This window comes from Chiloscyllium plagiosum, unplaced genomic scaffold, assembly GCF_037043375.1.
Source record: "Chiloscyllium plagiosum isolate Xiang-an unplaced genomic scaffold, Cpla_swu_hap1 HiC_scaffold_15, whole genome shotgun sequence".
In the NCBI taxonomy this organism is placed as follows: Eukaryota; Metazoa; Chordata; class Chondrichthyes; order Orectolobiformes; family Hemiscylliidae; genus Chiloscyllium; species Chiloscyllium plagiosum.
Window position 1 is genome coordinate 27,088,962 of NW_028270153.1, and position 22,535 is coordinate 27,111,496.

A 22,535-nucleotide genomic window follows, 5' to 3' on the forward strand; every position below is an offset into this window, starting at 1 on the left:
TGGCATGACCACAAGCAATGGGGAAGAGTGCCAACATCTGTTTTACATTTGGGGCACATTGGGGACGCTCCTGTCTTAAATCTTGCAAGCTGCTCGGGTGCCAGGTGAGCCCTGTGGAGTATCTTCAGTTGTATAACCTGTGTCCTGTTACAGATCGAAATTTTCCTTACATACTCCAAATATCCTCCCACACCTCTGATGAGATTTCCACCCCCAATTCCTGAGTCCAGATTCTGCATAGCCACTCATTGCCCTTCAAAACATTACTTCCTAAGAAGTGATAAAGGGTACCGACTGAGAGAGCGCCCGTAGACCAGAGTACTCATCAATGTATACTTTTTTTTGTATAAAATCCCTAATCTGAAAGTAATGAAAGAGGTCCTTCCTAGATAGCTCATATTTCTGAGTCAGCCGCTCAAAAGACATCATGACCTCCCTTGTCAAATAAATCTCCTCTAGACTTCCAAAACTTAAAGCCAGAGTCCATTGACCCCGGCCGGAAACCTAACATTCCCACTGTGGGATGAAAGGGGGAGCTTTTTGTAAGTTGGCCCTCACCATTCCGCATCATTCTTCATGCTTTAACTGTGTTAAGGACAATCGGATTTTTGCAATGGTCCATAACATTCCTCATCTTGTCCATAAATAACAAATTGATGAGGGGGCATTTTGCCTGGGAGGCCTCGATGTCCAACCAAATTGATCGCGGGTCCTGACAGGCCCAGTCAGCCACACAGGATAGCAAGGAACTCAATTGATATTTCTTAAAGTCCAGGAAATCCAAACCTGCCATCCCCTGCAGAAGCTGCAATTTATCCAGTTTAATAAGAGGCCACCTATGATGCCAAATGCAAGATCTGAGCCAACTGTAAAGCCACTGTAATGCTTGCCTAGGCAGCATCACAGGGATCATTCACATGGGATATGATAAACAAGGAAGAACATTTATTTTGACCAGAGGTATTCTACCCAACCAAGATATCAGGAGATCCTCCCAGCGCCGAAGGTCATGCCTTATTTTCTCTTGCAACTGCACAAAATTAGCTTTGTATAATTGATCGAAGGCCAGTGTGATGAAAATGCCTAAATACAGGAAACTTCCCTGTGACCACCTGACCGGGAAATGGGTTCCATCCCCAAAATCAGATATTCTAGTAAGGTCCTCCACAGGCATGGCCTCTGACTTCATAAAATTAATTTTATACCCTGAGAACAAACCAAATAGATTAATCACTTGTATTTAACGGGACACAGATGTCATCGGATCAATTAAAAAGAGAAGAATGTCATCCGCATAAAGGGTGATCTTATGCCTGCCTGACCCTATCTCTGGGGCAGTTATGTTGGGGTCCTCCGGATGGCCTCTGCCAATGGTTCAATCACCAGTGTATATAATAGTGGCGAGAGAGGGCACCCTTGTTGGCTGTCTCTGCTGATACTAAAATTATTTGACCTTATACCATTAGTGAGAATGCTTTCAGGTCACTATAGAACACAGTCACTCACCTGGTAAAAACCCCTCCAAGACCAAACTGCTCTAGTACATCAAAGAGGTATGGCCACTCCACCCGGTCAAATGTTTTCTCTGCATCCAGGGAGACAACCAAGCCCGGAATCTACCCTTGCTGGCACACCTGGACCATGTTTAATACACTTCTCATATTATTGGTAGACCTACGACCCTTGATAAAACCTGTCTGGTCCTCTTTCACAATGAAAGGCAGAACTCTCTCCAACCTTAACGCCAGCATTTTCAACAGAATTTTAAAATCCACGTTTAGTAGCAATATGGCCCTGTACAAAGTGCAATCCTCTGGGGATTTTCCTTTCTTAAGAATAAGAGAAATATTTGCTTCTCTCAAAGAGGACGGGAGACAGCCCTGATTGTATGAGTTGTTGTACATATCCAAGAGTGGCCCAGCCAGTTTGTCTGTAAACTCCTTATAAAATTCACTTTGAAATCCATCTGGGCTTTACCACTCTGGAGCTGCCTCACCACCTCCTGTATTTCCTGGATTGTCAGGCAAGCATTCAGAAAGGACACTTGCTCTGAAGTTACACTTGGAATGTCCAGGGTCTTAAAAAAGAATTCCATCTTCATCAGTCTGTCCTCACAGCCCTCCAACCGGCACAGCTCAGAGTGAAACTTCCAAAATGCTGTGTTAATCTTTTTGGCATTGCAAGTAAGAGTACCAGCACTCTCTCTGTTGGATGTGATAGATTAGAGGGCATTCTTCTTTCTGGCCAGGTACACTAGATATCTACCCAGTTTAACACCATTCTCAAATGATCTCTGTTTCACAAAAGAGATTTCCCACTTTGCTGTCTGGGTGAGTGCAACATTCAAAGTAGCCCTAAGGGCTGTGATCCGCTGCAATTTAGTTATAGACAATCAAAGTATGCGAACTCAGCTGCCTTCAGGCGAGCCTCGAGCAAACATTGCTGTTCTCCCCTCTCTCGCTTCCCAGGTTGCAGAGTAAGAAATAATCAAACCTCATGCATAGGCCTTGGCAGTCTCCCAGAGCACCAATGGATTAATGGCCGTAATCAAATTCATGTCCCAAAAGATTTTAAATTCCCACAAAAAAACTCCATAAACTTGCCATTTTTCAAGAGAAAAGGGTCCATGCGCCAGTGCCGGGAACCCATCTTGCCACCACCGGACTTGACCTCCACATACACTGCCACATGATGGGAAATGGCTATATTCCCTATTCTGCAAAACAGCACCGAATTCAAGAAGATTGATGGGACACAAAAACATGTCCATTCTGGAATAGCATTTATGTGGATTAGAGAAAAAGGTGAAATCCCTACCTTCGGGTGAAGACATCTCCATATGTCCACCAAACCCAGCTCCCTGTTCAGGTCCACCAACTGCCTGGATTGTGGGGACATACCCGCAAAACCCATAGGCATCCTGTCCACTTCAGGATCAATAAGATGATTAAAGTCTCCCTCTATAATTGTATGATGTGCCCCAAGGGCCATCAAACTGGAAAGCACATCTCTTAAAAATTTGAGGGGATGTGCCGGGGGAGAGCGGTATACATTCAAAATCCCATATTCCTCTCCATGTATTAAAGCTTTAAGAATTATAAATTGCACATATTCATTCTTAATTTGGTCTAATATTTGAAATGGGCGATTCTTCCGGATGAGAATAGCAACTCCTGTACTTTTCGAATTAAAGGGTGAGAAATACACTTGTCTGAACCCTCCCTGCTGCAACATCAAATGCTTCTTAACGGTTAAACGTGTTTCTTGCAGCAAGGCTACATCGACCCTCTGTTTTCTAAGGCTTGACAGTGTCTTTTTTCTCTTAATTGGTGAATGATTCCCCTTAACATTCCAGGTGCACCATTTAAATGAATGGCTAGCCATGATCGTCCGAAACAGTTCTTGATCCCCAGGAGGAAGAACCTCACTCATAGCGCGCCGAGTGAAAACCATAAACAGTTTGTATAAATTTACAAATACAACTTCCAAAACTACCAAATCAAAACTTCTAATAGCTACTTCTACAACATACCAGCATATAACACAAATGAAAGGAGACTTGCCCTCTTGCCCACAGGGGCTCATACTACCCATTAACCCCTCCATGGCTCCTTCTAGCTAAAGACATTCCCCAGCCCCAGACAAGACAAAGTGAGAAAAAAATACACACATCTTATAATAAGAAAGTTAAAAGCGGGCACTCAACCCATCCCCTCCATACTCTAACCCTAGGCGCTCTTGGTAGAACATAAATATATAACTTTTCCCCACTTCTCCTAACTGGCACCCCCCATCCCCCATCCCATACCAAAAAAGAAGAACAAAAGGAAATGATAAGCAAAAAAGGGAACAAAGGATGATGTGAGGGAGAGAGAAGGGAGAAGAGAGAGAAGAAGAAAAAAGAAACAATTATGACCCCGACATATATTAAAAAAAAGCCCCGAACAACTGGGTAAACCAGGCAAATTACAGATGAAAACAAAATAAACATTATTGTCCATATTATTCAAGCCAGCCAGTCTATTTTAAAGCATCCAGGAAGTTCTTTGCCTTTTCTGGTGAATCAAAATTGAACATGGACCCTCCGTGGCTGAAACCTGATATTGCCGGATATCTTTCAGGATACTGGAGATTTAAGTCCCTCAGCTGCCTTTTTACGTCATCAAAGGTCTTCCTCTTACAAATCACGACCATTGAAAAGTCTTGGAAAACCTTAATTTGTGATCCTTTGTATGTCAGAGCCTGTGGATCCTTTCCCAGTGCTCTAGAGGCTTCCAACATCATTTGTTTATCTCAATAGTGTTGGAGTTGCAATAGGATTCGACGGGGGCGCTGGTCTGATCTGGACCTGCGCATTGCATCCCCAGTAGGCCTGCTCGACTTCCAGCCTCAAAAACTGTAGGAACCATTGCTCCAAGAAGCTGACGAGCTGGCCTTCCTCCTCCTGTTCAGGAAGCCCCACCAGATGGACGTTCTTCCCATGATTTTGAAAACTGGGCAGCACGGTGGCACAGTGGTTAGCACTGCTGCCTCACAGCACCAGAGACCCGGGTTCAATTCCTGACTCAGGCGACTGACTGTGTGGAGTTTGCACATTCTCCCCGTGTCTGCGTGGGTTTCCTCCGGGTGCTCCGGTTTCCTCCCACAGTCCAAAGATATGCAGGTCAGGAGAATTGGCCATGCTAAATTGCCCGTAGTGTTAGGTAAAGGGGTAAATGTAGGGGAATGGGTGTGTTGCGCTTCGGCGGGTCGGTGTGGACTTGTTGGGCTGAAGGGCCTGTTTCCACACTGTAAGTAATCTAAAAGACCTGCTCCTCCAAGGCCCATACCCATCGCTCCAAAGCCTGGACCAGATCCGCTGAGGATTCTGCTGCAGTTTCAAAGGCCACGGCTCATTGCTTCACCTCCCTGACACGCTGCCCAAGGCGCTGGATCTCCTGGTCATGCTTCAGTAGCATGACCGAGATCGATTCAAGCTTGGCCCGGGTCTCCTCCATCATGAATCAATCTTCTCTCGGAGTTTCACAAACTCCGAGATCAGGTTCTGCTCCATAGGTAAGTCCCCCGGGGCAATTGCGGAGGCCAATGCTGCGACCTTGGGTATGTCCGTTGTTGTGGGGGGTGGGGTCCCTGCCTGACACAATCCTCGCAATCCCTTCTCTTTAGTCATTTTCCTAACTATTTTAAACTGACACTGAACAATTCTAGGGGTCAAAAAATAACTATTTCTACCACATTGTAATAAAGGGAGGGTGAGTCCACCACTTTGTCTGGGTTCTGGTGCAGAGTTCAGCAGGGCAGACCAACTGAGTCGTCGCCGTCTTGAATCCCCCTACCATCTATTTTAAGTACTTAAGCAAAGACTCAGTGGGTGGCACAAAATTAAATGCTTAGACAAGTGATAGGATGACACAAAGAGTCTGCAGATAGATATAGACAGGTTAAGCGAGTTGGCAAAAATTTGGCAGATGGAATATAGTATGGGAAAATCGGAGGTTATACACTTTGGCAGGAAAAACAGAGGAACTGAATATTATTTAGATGGAGGAATATTATTTAGATGGAGAAAGACTACAGAACGCTATAGTACAGAAGGAATTGGGGGCCTCACCCATGATTCGCAAAAAAGCTGGCATCCAAGTTCAATGGGCAAGAGGAAAAGCAAATGGAATGTTGGCCTTTATTTCAAAGGGAATGAAGTTTAAAAGTAGGAAAGGTTTGCTAACATTATACAAGTTTGCTAGTCAGACCAGAGCTGGAATACTGTGAACAATTATGGGCCCTTTATCTAAGGAGAGATTTCCTTGCATTTGAAGCAGTTCAGGGAAAGTCCATTAGATTGATACCAGACATGGAAGGACTATCTTGTGTGGGTAGGTTGAGTGTATACTTAGAAGATTGATAAGTGACCTTATTGAAGCATACACGATTTTTAGAGGACTTGACAAGGTAAATGTGGGAAAAGGTTGTTTCTGCTTGCGGGAGAGCTGAGGACCAAAGAGCTGACTCTCAGAATAAGAGATCATAAATTTAAGACACATAAGGAGGAATTTTGACTCTGAGAGGGTGGTGAATCTGGAGAATTCTTTACTGCAGAGGGCTGATGAGGCTGATCAGTGAGGGCCTAGTAAAATATCATTAGAATTAGATGGAGCAATGGGCATGTTGATGACACAATGGCACCAGATTTTATGACTGTGCCCCCCCACCCCTTTCTTGCCCACTCTTAGGGAAGCTATAACATTCCATCTATGAGTGAGTGGGATACAATGTTGCCAGATGAAGTATTCTGTTGGGATTTGAAGGTTATTCACTTTGATAGTAGGAGTAGAAAAACATAATATTTTTACAAGATACAAAGCCTCTATATGTTAGTGTTCAGAGAGACTTATGTTTGCTCATGCAAGGAACAGAGATAGTTAGTATGTTAGTACTGTACAGCAAGGAATTAGGATGACAAATGGCATGTTACACCTTATTGCAAAGGGAATGAAATAAAGTAATTTGTATTTCAATCCCCATGCAAGGATATATTGCTACAATTATATAAGGTTTTGGGTCAACCATGCCTGTGTACTTAGCTATTCTGGTCTGTTTGTCTAAGAAAAGATGTACTTGTACTGAATGTAATACAGTGAAGGTCCATAGACAATAGACAATAGACAATAGGTGCAGGAATAGGTCATTCAGCCCTTTGAGCCTGCACCGCCATTCAATATGATCATGGCGGATCATTCCTAATCAATATCCTGTTTCTGCCTTATCTCCATAAACCTTGATTCCACTATCTTTGAGAGCTCTCTCCAACTCTTTCTTAAATGAATCCAGAGACTGGGCCTCCACTGCCCTCTGGGGCAGAGCATTCCACACAGCCACCGCCTCTGGGTGAAGAAGTTTCTCCTCATCTCTGCCCTAAATGGTCTACCCCGTATTTTTAAGCTGTGTCCTCTGGTTCGGCACTCACCCATTAGCGGAAACATGTTTCCTGCTGCAAGAGTGTCCAATCCTTTCATAATCTTATACGTCTCAATCAGATCCCCTCTCAGTCTTCTAAACTCAAGGGTATACAAGCCCAGTCGCTTCAGTCTTTCAGTGTAAGGTAATCCCGCCATTTCAGGAATTGACCTCGTGAACCTACGCTGCACTCCCTCAATAACCAGAATGTCTTTCCTCAAATTTGGAGACCAGAACTGCACACAGTACTCCAGGTGTGGTCTCACCAGGGCCCTGTACAGCTGCAGAAGCACTTCTTTGCTTCTATACTCAATCCCTCTTGTTATGAAGGCCAGCATGCTATTAGCCTTCTTCACTACCTGCTGTACCTGCATGCTTGCCTTCATTGACTGGTGTACAAGAACACCCAGATCTCTCTGTACTGCCCCTTTACCTAAATTGATTCCATTGAGGTAGTAATCTGCCTTCCTGTTCTTGCCACCAAAGTGGATAACCATACATTTATCCACATTAAACTGCATCTGCCATGCATCTGCCCACTCACCTAACTTGTCCAGGTCACCCTGGACAAGTTAGGTGAGTGGGAAGATGCATGGCAGATGCAGTTTAATGTGGATAAATGTATGGTTATCCACTTTGGTAGCAAGAACAGGAAGGCAGATTACTACCTCAATGGAATCAATTGGAATTGATTGACAATTGGAATTGACATCATAGGAATGATGTCTGGAATGAAACAGTTATCCAAAGTTCAAAAGCTGTGTAAATTGGTGTGTACTTTTTGTAATATAGAATAATAAAATGGTGATTTAATTGATACATTTATTTGAAGAATTGCAGATCTTGCTACTGAAGATCAAAGAAATGAAGCTGATATAATTTATGTCCCAAGTCCATCATCATTAAAACACATGTATTAACCTCGTTGATAAAAAGGTTTGACTGACTCCAGCCGGCCAAATTCTAACGAGCACCAGATGATAATTATCTTCACTAACATTACGAGCTGGGTCGTAGGAACACATTTTTAATTGTTACACAGGTCTCCTATGGCTATCAATGATAGCCCTAGCTGATTATTCCTCTCTTGTGGTGCAGTGCGCCTGGGTTCATGTCCTACCTGCTCCAGATGTACACATCTAAGCAGGTTGATTAAAAATGCTTAGTATTTCTCTCACACTCTCTAGAGAATATTGTTTCAAACATTGGACATAAACATTGTCCATTTTAATAGGCTCCTTTATTTTATTAATGCTATTTGCCTCTTATTGTAATATTACAATATTACAGATGGAAATGCTTGACATTGAATCACCAATAACTGCATAAGTGTTTATCACAATATGTCATCAGGGATTTTTTCAATAGGATAGTAAGCATGTGTGTAAATATTAACTCTTGTTTCCAGTAATTATTCTCATTCCCATATTGATTGCCATACCCACAAAGTATTATTGACGAGTGCCCCAAACATTTTGATAACTTATTTTCATTCAATTTAAAGAGCCATAGAGTTATATAGCACAGAAACAGATCCCTTGGTCCATGCCGACCAGATATCCTAATCTGAATTAGTTCCATTTGTCAGCATTTGGCCCATATTCTTCCAAACCACTCCTATTCATCCATCTATCCAGATGTCCTTTAAATATTGTAGTTGTACCAGCCTCTACCACTTCCTCTGCCAGTTCATTCCATACCAACACCACCCTCTGCATGGAAAAAGTTGCCCCTTAGATCCCTTTTAAATTTTACCCCTATCACCCTCAATCTATATCCTCTACTTTTGGACTCTCCTAACCTGGGAAAAAGACTTTGGCTATTCACCATATATATTAGATTCCATTCCCTCCAGTGTGGAAACAGGACTTCAGCCCAACCAGTCCCCATTGCCCTACTGAAGAGTAACCCACCCAGATCCACTTCCCTCTGACTAATGCACCTATCACTTTGGGCAATTTAGCATGGCCAATTCACCTAACCTGCACATCTTTGGATAGTGGGAGGAAACCAGAGCACCCAGAGGAAACCCACGCAGACACAGGGAGAATGTGCAAACTCCACACAGACAGTCACCCAAGGCTGGAATTGAACCTGGGTCTCTGGTGTTGTGAGGCAGCAGTGCTAACCACTGAGCCACCATGCCACCCCATAATTTGTCCTGCATACTTTTATAAACCTCTATAAGGTCACCCCCTCAGCCTCTGATGCTCCAGGGAGAAAAGGCACCATCCTATTCAGCCTCTTCCCATTGCTCAAAATGTCCAACCCTGGCAACATCCTTGTAAATCTTTTCTGAACCCTTTCAAGTTTCACAACATCTTTCCAAAAGCAGGGAGGCCAGAAGTTAATGTAGTATTCTAATAATGGCCTAACCAATGTCCTGTACAGCTGCAACATGACCTCCCAACTCTGATACTCAATGCACTGACCAAAAAAGGCAAGTGAGCCAAACACCTTCTTCACCAGTCTGTCTACCTGGGAGTCCACTTGCAAGGAACTATGTACCTGCACCTCTTTGTTCAGCAACACTTCCCAGGGCCGTACCATTAGCTATATAAGTCCCATTTTGATTTGTCTTTCCAAAACACAACACCTCACATTTATTTAAATTAAGCTCCATCTGCCACTCCTTGGCCCATTTGGTCCATGTGATCAAGGTCCTATTGATAAAATTTCAAACAAGATATTGTCATTTGGGAATGCAGGAAATCCAACCGCTCTAATGATTGCACCTCTTGAAGGAGAAACCAGATGGGCCAATGGGCTGAGAAGTGGCAGATGAAGTTTAATTCAGATAAATGCGAGGTGCTGCATTTGGGAAAGCAAATCTTAGCAGGACTTCTACATTTAATGGTAAGGTCCTAGGGAGTGTTGCTGAACAATGAGACCTTGGAGTGCAGGTTTAGAGCTCCTTGAAAGTGAAGTCGCAGGTAGATAGGATAGTGAAGGCGTTTTGTATGCTTTCCTTTATTGGTCAGAGTACTGAGTACAGGAGTTAGGATGTCATGTTGTGGCTGTACAGGACATTGGTTAGGTCACTCTTGGAATATTGCGTGCAATTCTGGGCTCCTTCCTTTCGGAAAGATGTTGTGAAACTTGAAAGGGTTCAGAAAAGAGTTACAAGGATGTTGTCAGGGTTGGAGGATTTGAGCTACAGGGAGAGGCTGAACAGGCCGGGGCTGTTTTCTCTGGAGTGTCGGAGGCTGAGGGGTGACCTTATAGAGGTTTACAAAATTATGAGGGGCATGGGTAGGATAGGATAAATAGACAAAGTCTTTTCCCTGGGGTCAGGGAGTCCAGAACTAGAGGGCATAGGTTTAGTTTGACAGGGGAAAGATATGAAAGAGACCTAAGGGACAACTTTTTCACGCAGAAGGCGGTACGTGTATGGAGTGAGCTGCCAGAGGCTGGTACAATTGCAACATTTAAGACGCATTTGGATGGGTATATGAATAGGAAGGGTTTGGAGGGATATGGGCCGGGTGCTGGCAGGTGGGACTAGATTGGGTTGGGATATCTGGTAGGCATGGACAGGTTGGACCGAAGGGTTTGTTTCCATGCTGTACATCTCTCTGATTCTATGTTTGTAAATGGATTTTCAATGATCCATTAACACTGAAATTCTGTCAGGTATCTATTTCTTGGTGTTACTGTGGAGAAACTATAGGAGTAAACTAAAGCCTTAAAAGAAACAATGTATCCTTTTGGTGTGAGCAACCATGGAGAGAGGCTGCAGAGGCTACCACTGCTCAAAACATTACCCTCAAGCTCTGGTTGCAGCACAGCATGGAATTAAATGTTTCCTTTGATACTAACAGATTAACTAACACTCCAATATCTTGGATCAGAAATATGCACACATTCCCAAATGGTCAGGCATTGCTTGCCACGTGGGTAAAGGCAAAATGAAATTAAATTGCTGTAAAAATGTTACTGCCATTTCTTGCTTGCTTTTTCCATTGCTCAATTGAATTAAACCAAGTGTGCAGAAAATGAGCTATAATGTTCCTGTTCTGCATCTTGTATGGTAGCAATAAAATATTTATAACAATCCAGTGACAGAAAACTAGAGCAGTCATAAAATCTATGAATGTGGTTGGGTGAAATACAGCAATAATTATAGAAATATTTACAAGAAAACAGTTGACAATGATTGCTATGGATCTTGCAAGACATTGCTTTAACAAGCTTGGTGTTGACTAGACAAGCAAATTTTTATGAGATAACCTTTGCCCACATTTGTAAGTTAAGGCCAAACTTTTATAATGTTATTTAAATGCAACCAAGCAAATGACACTTATGTGGCCTCATAGTGACGATCATTGAAGGTGTATTAATATTTGGAAACTTGGATTCTGTACTGGATACCACAATTTGACTTGTATCTCTATATTGTTTCTATTAAGGAGGACATACTTTTAGCTTTTGTTTTTGAGTTTTGTCCATAGTCATGGTTGTCTGGACATGTGTGTATCTTAAGTTTTGTTTAAATAAAACAACTCTTGTGGTGAATTGTTTGGTGTATTTGAAAACTGTAGGGAAAAGAAAGCTCTTACCTAGCAACAATGTGTTCTCTGTCATAGAGAGACAGATACCGAAAAAAAATTAATTAGACAGGAGTTGGGAGGTCATGTTGCGGCTGTACAGGACATTGGTTAGGCCACTGTTGGAATATTACGTGCAGTTCTGGTCTCCTTATAGAGGTTTACAAAATTATGAGGGGCATGGATAGGATAAATAGACAAAGTTTTTTCCTGGTGTTGGGGAGACCAGAACTAGAGGACATAGGTTTAGGGTGAGAGGGGAAATATATAAAAGAGACCTACAGGGCAACCTTTTCACACAGAGACTGGTACGTATATGGAATGAGCTGCCAGAGGAAGTGGTGGAGGCTGGTACTATTGCAACATTTAAGAGGCATTTGGATAGGTGTATGAATAGGAAGGGTTTGGAGGGATATGGGCCAGATGCTGGCAGGTGGGACTAGATTAGGTTGGGAATCTGGTCAGCATGGACAGGTTGGACCGAAGGGTCTGTTTCCATGCTGTACATCTCTATGACTCTATGAGACAGAACTATCCAGAAGGTCATTGAGCTGGGCGTTCAGATGAAAAAGCCTGCAAGATCAACTGTAAAATTCAGCAGTCCCCAGAATAGCCATGGCAAGAGAAAAGGAAGTCCAAAGTGGCTTCATGTCCATAACAGGAAAATGTCCAGAAATGGAAGGTTGTGGAAGAGGTCTTTAAGGTACGAATGTTAAGAAACAATTGAGCTATGTTGGCAGTTTAAGCATCCGAAAAAGAGATATAAATTGAAGAAACAGATTCAAGTGAGTATAGATATTTACCAGAAAGAAACCAAGCATACTAATGCCCGCTGAACAAAGAACTTAAAAATGGAAATATGGTAACTTTACTTTGAGTATCTGTAAATTTATTTTTGTGGGTTAGAAGGTCAAATCTTTATTTCTGATATTTGCAATGAGACTATTTCAAATAACCTTAGAAGGTATAAAATAGTTTTTTTTATCCTTTTTATGTGTAATAAACTTCAATAAATGTTAATTGGTAGCCTCAGCTAAATAAGTTTAATGGCTGACCATTATGATAATCAATAGAAAAAATATTTTTAAAAATGAAAAAAAAAGAAACTAAATAAAAATTATGGTCTATTAAACTAAGATTCAGTTTGGCATCATGATTTGTCCAGTATTATCATCATCTGGGAACGTAATGCATTTGAGGAGCCAGATAGGTTCAATGCTTCATGCAGGGCTGCAGAAAATGTACTCTGTAATATTATTTGTCTGAAGGCATAATTTTTATAATGTAGCATTGGTATTCTAGGCCCTGCCTAGCAATATTTGCATTTTTTGAGCTGAGAGAATTAAATGTCATAATTATGTAAATTAGTCTTCTAACCAAATAAAAGGATTGCCTTGGGACCAACATTAACACAAAGGCTAAATACCATAGCAGTCACTCTGCAAGCTTTGAATCTACAAGTATGAAGTAGCAAGAAAAATATTCATTGTCAGTTTGCTGAATTGATAAATAAAAGACCAAATTATTGCAGTCGTATGGCATCTCTAAATCTATCAAAATCAGGACAGGTATCCAAGGACACCTTATATGATCCAAAGCAAAGAATGATGCCAAACCTGATTAAGGTAAAAGGAAATTCTGCCACAAGCTGCCATTTTTCAATTTGTCCAAGATTGGGCCGAGCCGCTATTTGTCTTTTTGTTACAATGGTGTGCTGGCAGCTTTTTTATTTGGTTACATGGCCAATTTCCAGAATGATTATGCTGGAGAATCCAAAGTACACCCACTGACTCAGAAGTATCAGATAAATAATCACTGTTACTTTTGCTTGTCACCTCAGAACACAATAAAGGGAGCTTGAGATAGATCTGCAGACTGTTACAAAATAAAATGTTGAAAATGTTCAGCAAGTTGACAACTGTCTAAGGCAGAAAATAAATGTGTGCTTTGGAAGTGCTCTTCATCAGAGGTGTGTTGTGTTTCTGTTGCTTCTCCAACATGACACCATCCGTTTCCATTCCTGTCATGCTGGCAATATTGGTCCAGCCTTTGGTTATGTATGTTTTGGAATTGTGTGTGTGCATATATTAAACATGTATAATGTTTCCTAAAATTATAAAATTGCTAAAATTGTACAGTACCTTTAATATTGGTAGGTTCTGCTGGACAATTGGGAATAAAGTGTTCATGAAACCACCTGGAATTATGTTGTGAAAACTTCCTTGCATAATCTGAAGGCTGAAAGGCAACCTTCAAAATTCAACCTGATGAAATGTAATCCAGAGTTTACTTTCTTCAATAGTATAAGACCCAGCAAATTATTCATAAGTATAACTGCAGGGAATGTGGCATTCAAGGAGTATGGTTTTTAATTTTAACCTGTGTTGTCTTCAAAAAGAATTTCACAATTAAATGAAAATTCAAATGTAAATTTACCCTTTATATTTCCATGTCCTTTTGTCATCTGAAGTTAATCCTCTTTTTGATTGGTCGGTGTCTGACTCATGCAATGCCGCACTCAGAAGTTTCAAAATCAAGCTATGATGTAGGCTTTCTGTTGGATTATACGTACTTTCCCCATAGGACCAGACTTATCCAAATCCAGAAAGCTCAGATGCAGCTTGGCAAAGACCAGATTTAAAGATCCCCATGTGCATGAAGTATAAACTTAAAACTTAAAGTAGCTAAGATCATTCATCTTACCAAAATAAAATGTGATTAAGCTTCTTGTTACTTGACTTATAAGGCCTTGGGTTTTCAGAATTATTTGGAGCTGCGTGGAAAGACTCTATACCCTTCTAAACTCAATTAGTCAGCAATAAGAGCTCTTCAGTCAGTAATAGTGCCTTGGAGAACTCTTAACACATTATTTGATTTGATTTATTGTAGTCACATGTACCTAAATACAGTGAAAAGCTTTGTTTGCGAGAAGTATAAGCAGATCATAGTAAGCAAGGACATAGAGATCATAGGGTGCTTAGACAGAATTACACTGCACAGGAGGTGTTTATAGAATCATAGAATCCCTACAGTGTGGATGCAGGCATTTCAGCCCAATAAGTCCACACCAACCCTCCAAAGAGCAACTCATCCAGTCCCATTCCCCACCCCCTATTATCCTACATTTACCCCTGACTAATGCACCTAACCTACATATCTCTGAACACTATGGGCAATTTAGCATGGTCAATTCACCTAACCTGCACATCTTTTGATTGTGAGAGGAAACTGGAGCACCCAGAGGAAATCCACGCAGACATGGCGAGAATGTGCAAACTCCACATGGACAGTTGCCCAAAGCTGGAATCGAATCCGGGTCCTTGGTGCTGTGAGGCAGCAGTGCTAACCATTGATCTACCGTGCCACCAAGGCGCGTGAAACAAGATCAATATTAACTAGATCAATATTATTTGAGGCTATACAGTCCATTCATCAGTCTAATAGTGGCATGTAAGAAACTATTCTTGAACTTGTTGGTGTGTGTGTTCAAGCTTCTGTATGTTCTGCCTGACGGAAGTGTTTATAGGAGAGCATTACCAAGATGGGTGGGGTCTTTGAAGTTGGCAGCCTTTTCTCAGCAATGAGAACTGTAAACGGAGTCAGTGGATGGAAGGTTTAATGCTCTGGGCTGTACACACAAGCTTCTGAACTTTCTTATGGTCCTGAGCAGTGCAGTTGCTGTACCAGTCTGTTATGCACCTGGAATAATATGCTTTCGTGAAGCATCTGTAAAAGTTGGTGAAGGTTCTTACAGACATTTCTTAAGCTGCCTGAGGAAGAAGAAATGTTCTTGTGCCTTCTTGACTGTTGTATCTATGTGGAAAATCCAGAAAAGTTGTCAGTTAACATCTCTCCCAGGAACTTGACAATCTCAACTCTCTCAACCTCCAGGATTGCCAGTGACAATGGATTCATTCTGAATTCTTATGGACAGCAGTAATATTTTGAAGATTGCTTGGGGTTATTTTTGACTTCCATCATCTCGGATGAGAAACCTATAGGTTGAGATTGAATGTTGGTTTAAAATTCCATCCAAGAACACTCAACATTGCTTCAATTGAGGGGAAATCTATCAGGGGTAAAATACATAGCCTGCAGCAGTTCAATAAGGTAGCTATCAGCTTGAAGGCAACTAAGGATGTTCAACAAATGCTGGCCCAGCCATGTTCCACGAATGAATAATAAGAAAAAAAGTACTCAATCTGATCAGCTTTTTGGTCAATGGCCTGGATTAAGACTCAATCATTAAATCCATTATACTTTATAAAGAGGATTGGCAAATGTCAAATATATAGCTGCTACTAGGGGATAATAAATATCACGATATTGCACATTTTCATATTCGTTGCATTCTGCCAATACATAAAAGATTAATTTTCAATACCTATATCAATACATATGATTAAGCAATATTGAGTAATGTTTCTTTCACCCACTGGTGGACCTGCAGTAATTCATTTGTGAGGCACAGACTGGCCAGCATTTATTGCCTGTCACTACCTGGCCTTGAGGGAGGGTGGTGGTGAGTTGCCTTCTTGAACCGCTGCAATCCATGTTCTGTAGATAGATCCACAATGACCTTAGGAAGGGAATTCCAGAATTTTGTCTCCATGACAGAGAAGGATATAATTCCAAGTCAGGATAGAGAATGGCTTGAGAGTACCTTGAGGTGGTGATGTTCCCATGTATCTGCTGCCCTTGTCCTTCTCGATGGAAGCGGTCATGGGTTTAGAAGGTGTTGTTTAAGTGTCTATTGGTGAATATCTACAGTGCATCTTGTTGATAGTACCCACTGCTGCTGCTGAGTATCAGTAGTGGATGCTTGTGGATGTGGTGCCAATCAAGTGGGCTGCTTTGTCTTGGATGGTGTCAAGCTTCTTGAATATTGTTGGTGCTGCACCCATCCAGACAAGTGGGAATATTCCATCACACCCCTGACTTGTGTCCTGTAGATGGTGGATAGGCTTTGAGGAGTCAGGAGGTGAGTTACTTGCCACAGTATTTCTAGTCTCTGACATGTTTTGTAGCCACTATATTTATATGGTAAGTCGGTTGAGTTTCTAGCCAATGGTAACCCCTAAGATGTAATGCCATTGAGTGTCAAGAGGCAGTGGTTGGATTACCTCTCATTGGAGATGGTTATTGCTTGACATTTGTGTAGTGAGAATATTACTTGCCACTTGTCAGCCCAATATTGTCTGAATATTGTCCAGATTTTGGCACATTTAAACACGGACTGCTTCAGTATCTGCAGAGCAATTAATAATGCTGAACATTGCACAACCATTGGTGAACATCCTCACTTCTGATCTTATGATGTTTCCCTGAGGAACTCCTTCAGTCTTGTCCTGAGTGTGGTATTCTGTAGGATACATGTAGAACAAAAATGGGTCGAGAATCAAATTTTGACATTTTTTTGATTCCATCATAATTCTTGGACGCATTTACAAAGTCTGAGTCACAGATATAGCTGATTGACTCAAATTGAGATTTTAAAAAAATACACATTTTATAAGCACACAATTCAGAAACAAGAAGAATGTGGTATCCTATCAAAGATGAAAATGCCATCCTTTGCTTTTCTCTGACTGTTATAATCTGACTGGACAAAAGGAAAGAGTTGGGATTTACAAAGTGCTCAAATCAGTAATGTTCTTTTAGACACATTAATTAGCCTCCAAATGACCTTATAAATGCATGCAATTCTAATAATTAGATTTTAGGACTTTTAGGGTTTCATTTTAGATTTTAGATTACATTAGATTTTAGATTACATTACAGTGTGGAAACCGGCCCTTCGGCCCAACAAGTCCACACCGACCCACCGAAGCGAAACCCACCCATACCCCTACATTTACCCCTTACCTAACACTACGGGCAATTTAGTATGGCCAATTCACCTGGCTATTAGTAGCATAATAATAATGCATATGTCATTATGTGGTATAGTGCACCCGTCATTATAAAATACATATTCTCTGGTTATTTTTGAGCAACACCACAGAAGTGCTTTACATACATTAAGCCACATGTAATGTATAGTACACAACAAATGAATGTTTGTTGCGTCAGCACAATTATGTCACGAAGCTTGGTACTTGATTTTTTTTTGTTGCCACCCCCATTCCCAGCAGATGTGAAAGTGGGTGGGGGCAACATAATGCCTTTTAAAAATGCATTCATGGGATGTAGGCATTGCTGACTAGGGTAGATTTTATGACTGTCACAAATTTCCCTGACATGAGTAGCTTGGTAAGGCTATTTCAGAGGACTGTTAAGAGTCAGCCACTTTCTGGAGTCTGGGGTGGCTCAAACAAGGTAGATCAAACAAGGTATGGATGACAAATTCTCTTCTCCAAAAGGCATTAGTGAACCAGATGGGTTTTTAAGACAATTGATCATGGTCATATGGTCATCACTGGTCTTGGTATTTTTGTCCAAATTTTTATTGATTTCAAATTTCGCCATCTGCTATGGCAAGATCTGAAGCCATGTCCCCAGAACATTAGCCTGGAATTCTGAATTAATAACCAAGTGACATTAACACTTTGCCACTGCCTCTCCTATGCTTATAACCAATCTGTTTAGATATGCTATGGCAAATATCTGAGGCAGGTGAGACTTGAATGCAGATTTTCTGACCCAAAGGTAGGGACACTGCCACTTCACCACGAAAGGCTCATGCCCACCTAGCCACAATTGTCCTCATGCAGTTTTGTTAGCCACTGAAGGACATCAGCCTACCACTGCTGGGTTTCAAGCAGGTCCATATCAAACTTTAGACTGGCACCTCTCAGTATATGAGTTGGTAGTTGGCAAAAGAGGGATGAGGGTAGCTTGGTGCTGCTACTTTCCCCTACCCAGTTTCTAACCACCCTGGCATGTTTACCCCAGCCTCCATTGCCTTCTCATCATGGCCTTCTGGACTGTCTCTAGCAATAGTTCCCTAACTTAGTATTCACTCTGCCTTCAAATCCTCAGCATTGTGGATTGTTGTAGACTCAGCTGTGATCACCTCAACTGGTGGCCAGATCAGACTGCTGCCAGTTATTTGATTGGTGAACAGTTGTTACAGTCATAGCTTCCTGCCCAGATAGGAGACAAAGATCTGCCTTAAATCAATTAAATCCACGCTGAGAGGAGTGAGTGAAGATAAGCTTGTACCCCATCCCAACATCCTGTAAAACCCATCCCTTAGTGTGGAATATTATTCTAGTAAATGTTATTATTTGGATTTTAAAAACAAAAGCTGCTTTGTTAATGAGTTCTTATTTTGCATCTGATTTCAGATAATTGTGCTGATGAATTCATCCGTAAACTTGTCATTGACGGATCACACAACCAGTTATTATTGATCAGGTGTGCTATTAAATACACTTCTAATGATCATTATCAAACTCTCTCATACGACATAATGAGAATATTGAATAGGAATAAAAGAGTAAGATTCAGATGTTTCTTTACCATCAATAGTACTATGCAGTCTAGACGTGAAAGTGTACTATAATTGAGCTGAATTATGTCTTGTAAGGCATTAACTTAATTTTGTGGAAAAGCATGACCATTTTAACCAAGGATTCGTAGTCTTAAATATTTGATAAAGTTGATAACTATTTTGATAAATTTAGACTTGAGTCATCCAATGGTGTAAGTACAACATGGTCAATTTGGTGGATGTTATCAACCCTCCTTGAATAATCATTAATCTTAAAATATTTTCTACAACATAGACCAAGAAGAGACTTACATTTTTAAAAAGCAACATAGAATCACAGGATTATTACAGTGTTAAAGGAAGCTTTTCAGCCCATTATGCCTGCACTGGTTTCTGAATGAGCATGATGACTTGGTGCCATTCTCCTTCCTTTTCTGCTGGTGTGAGCCACACAGTGCTGTGCTTCAAGGAGAGCTTCAGTGTATCTCTAAAGAATTTTCTTTGTCCTCCGCTGCAAAGAAATCCATGAGAGTTGGGAAGACAGGATCTGTATGGTGAGGTAGATGTTTCTCTGGGCACAGAGTCCAGCACAATTGTTTTAGCAGGAGATGTCCCTGGATATGTGCTAAGCTTGGAACAACTCCAGACCAGACCAACAAATTTATGGGTGCCATTTTCCTCTTCCTGATGTGTTATAAGCATGAGCATTGAAAAAAGAAAGAATCAAGAAATCAGATTTTTGACATTGAGAGAAAATGTTCTGATTTGTTTTCTTTTCCTTAAGCATGAAATGTGACATCAGAATCTTGTAATTCAATCGCGATTACCTGATTTCCATGCATTGGCATCTCATCAAAGACCTAACTTACCTTAACTATACTTCACTTTCTTACTTGAAGGCTGCTGGTCTCTGTGTACTTCACATTACTTAATGCACATTCACTGACTTCAGTGCTGACTTACAGGCTGTCAGTTTCTGTGTGTCTGGTATTGCTTTCTTCACACAGTTTTCACTACTCAGTTATGGGCTAAACAAAAAAAACCCCAAGAATTATAGGTAACCTGTCTCTCTGACTTACATTACTACATAGTGCAGAGGGATTGCAGACACTGGGTCATGGTTGGGGTTAATCAGTCTTGCAGATCAGTGCAAGCAGTCTGATATTACATGTATGTCAGTCAGAGTGCTGTGGAACCATCAACCGTGAGAGGTGGCCTGTGATCATTTACGATTGTCCTGCGAGTCTGAGGGATAGGTCATGGTTTTTATTAGGGGCTTGCTTGATAAGTGTTTTGACCATTATCAAGGGCAAGTGCTAGAATCCTGGGGAAAGTGAGCAACTTAATCCTGGGGTTTGGGCTTCATTATACTTGGTCGTTGAGGGAATGGCAACACTGATAAGTGGCAATTAGAAATTGTAGTGTGTGAATTCAAGATGACTAGGAGGGAATTTAAGTTGTTTAGAAATAACCCCAGGATCTTTGAGACACAGGTCAATGACCATTTATTGAGCCAAAATGGGAGAGAACGCACCAGAAAAGATTCTAAGGGAGTACTCTATCTCAGTGAAGACTCATCAGATATTTATCCATTGTAAATCACAGGGATAGTACATTACTTGAATTCTGAAATAGGCAGTTTTGGACAAAATGTTTTTCACACAATCCAAAAGTGGCAAGGTGTTTGTTCCTCTTGGCCTCACTAATCCCGACCTTCCCAGGTTCCACAATATCTCCTCTCCAAAGCCTGTACTTGGTTCCCAGTCTTGACTAAAACCCATATCTCTGTGTTTCTCAGCATAATATGGGGTAATCCTCACATTCCATTACCAAATAAGGCCTCGGGTGAATGCTGGTTCAGTCACATCTCATTTTTACAGCAACCGTCTGCTGCATCAGCACCGGAGCATGATTGTGTAGTTTAAATACTTTTTTTTTAACCTGATGACTTTCTTGAATAAGGATAAATGGAAAAAGAAATGTAAATGATTTGTATGATTATTGCTTATGAAATTAACTAATTCCAGCTGAAAATTCATATAGTTTTCCAGGTCAATTCATGTCCTACTGGGATAGTCCCCTAAAAGGAGCCCTGAAAGAAACAGATCACAGTAACCCTGACCTCTGTGTGGGGATGATCTCAGTTCAACAAGAACATGAGAATTTCCAAATTCATGGGCTCTGGGGAAATCAATTGGGAGGGTGGGGGTGCTGGGGGTGGGGGGGAGGGGGCAGGCCAGAGACAGTGACACAAGAGAAACCTGAAGAATGGATGGGAAATTTCTGCATCACGGGTGAAGACTGAATGTCTTTCACACTGAAACAGTATTGGAACCTCGCCATGTCAGATCGAAAGTCAATGCACATCAATTTCCTAAAATGACAGAAAGGAGAGAGTGGGGTAAAATGGTCCTTCTCAGGTTGGCAGCTGATGACAAGTGGTGTTCCACAAGGCTACGTGTTGGGATCACAACTTTTCACTTTATACATTAACAATCTAGATGAAGGAACTAAGGGCATTCTGGCTAAGTTTACAGTTGATACAAAGATAGGTAGAGGGACAGGTAGCACTGAAGAGGCAAGGAGGCTATAGAGGGATTTGGACAGGTTAGGAGAATGGGCAACGAAATGGCAGATGGAGTACAACGTGGGACACTGTGAGATCACACCTTGGTCGGAAGAATAGAGGCATGGACTATTTTCTAAATGGGGATAAAATTCAGAAGTCTGAAGTGCATAGAGAGTTCTAGACCAGGATTCTCTCAAGGTAAACTTGCAGGTTGAGTCAGTAGTTAGGAAGGTAAATGCAATGGTGGAATTTATTTTGAGAGGACTTGAATATGAAAACAGGGATATACTTCTGGTCAGACCACATTTGGACTATTAGTGCACAGTTTTGGGCCCCATATCTCAGGAAGGATGTACTGGCCCTGGAGCGTGTTCAGAGGAGGTTCATGAGAATGATCTCAGGAATGAAAAGCTTAACATATGAGGATTGGGGGGGGGGGGGGGGGGGAGGCGGGGGGAGGAGATATCTAATTGAAACTTACAGAATACTGATTGGCCTGCACAGAGAAGCTACTGGGAAGATGTTTCCATTGGTAGGAGAGACTGGGACCTGAGGGCACAGCCATAGAGCAAAAGGAAGACCTTTTAGAACGCAGATAAGGAGAAACATCTTCAGATAGAGAGTGGTGAATCTATAGAATTCATTGCCACATCAGGCTGTGGAGGCCAGGTCACTGAGTATATTTAAAACTGAGATAGATAGGTTCTTGAGTATCAAGGAGATCAAGAATTACAAAGAAAAAGCAGGAGAATGGGGTTGAGAAACTTTATCAGCCATGATTGAATGGCGGAGCAGACTTGATGATAGTTTCTGCTCCTATGTTGTATGGTCTTATGGTTGGCACCACATGCAAAGTGGGCACAGTAAATTGGTATAAGTTTGCCTGAAATGTGTTTAACCTGTTGCAGCAATGGTTATGTTATCAATATGAAAAACTGAGTTATGACAGTGAAGAATCCTACTCTATTTTTAACAATACTATTATGTGTATGCTTTATCTTTAGGTGCATTAGCCTATTAGTTTACAACA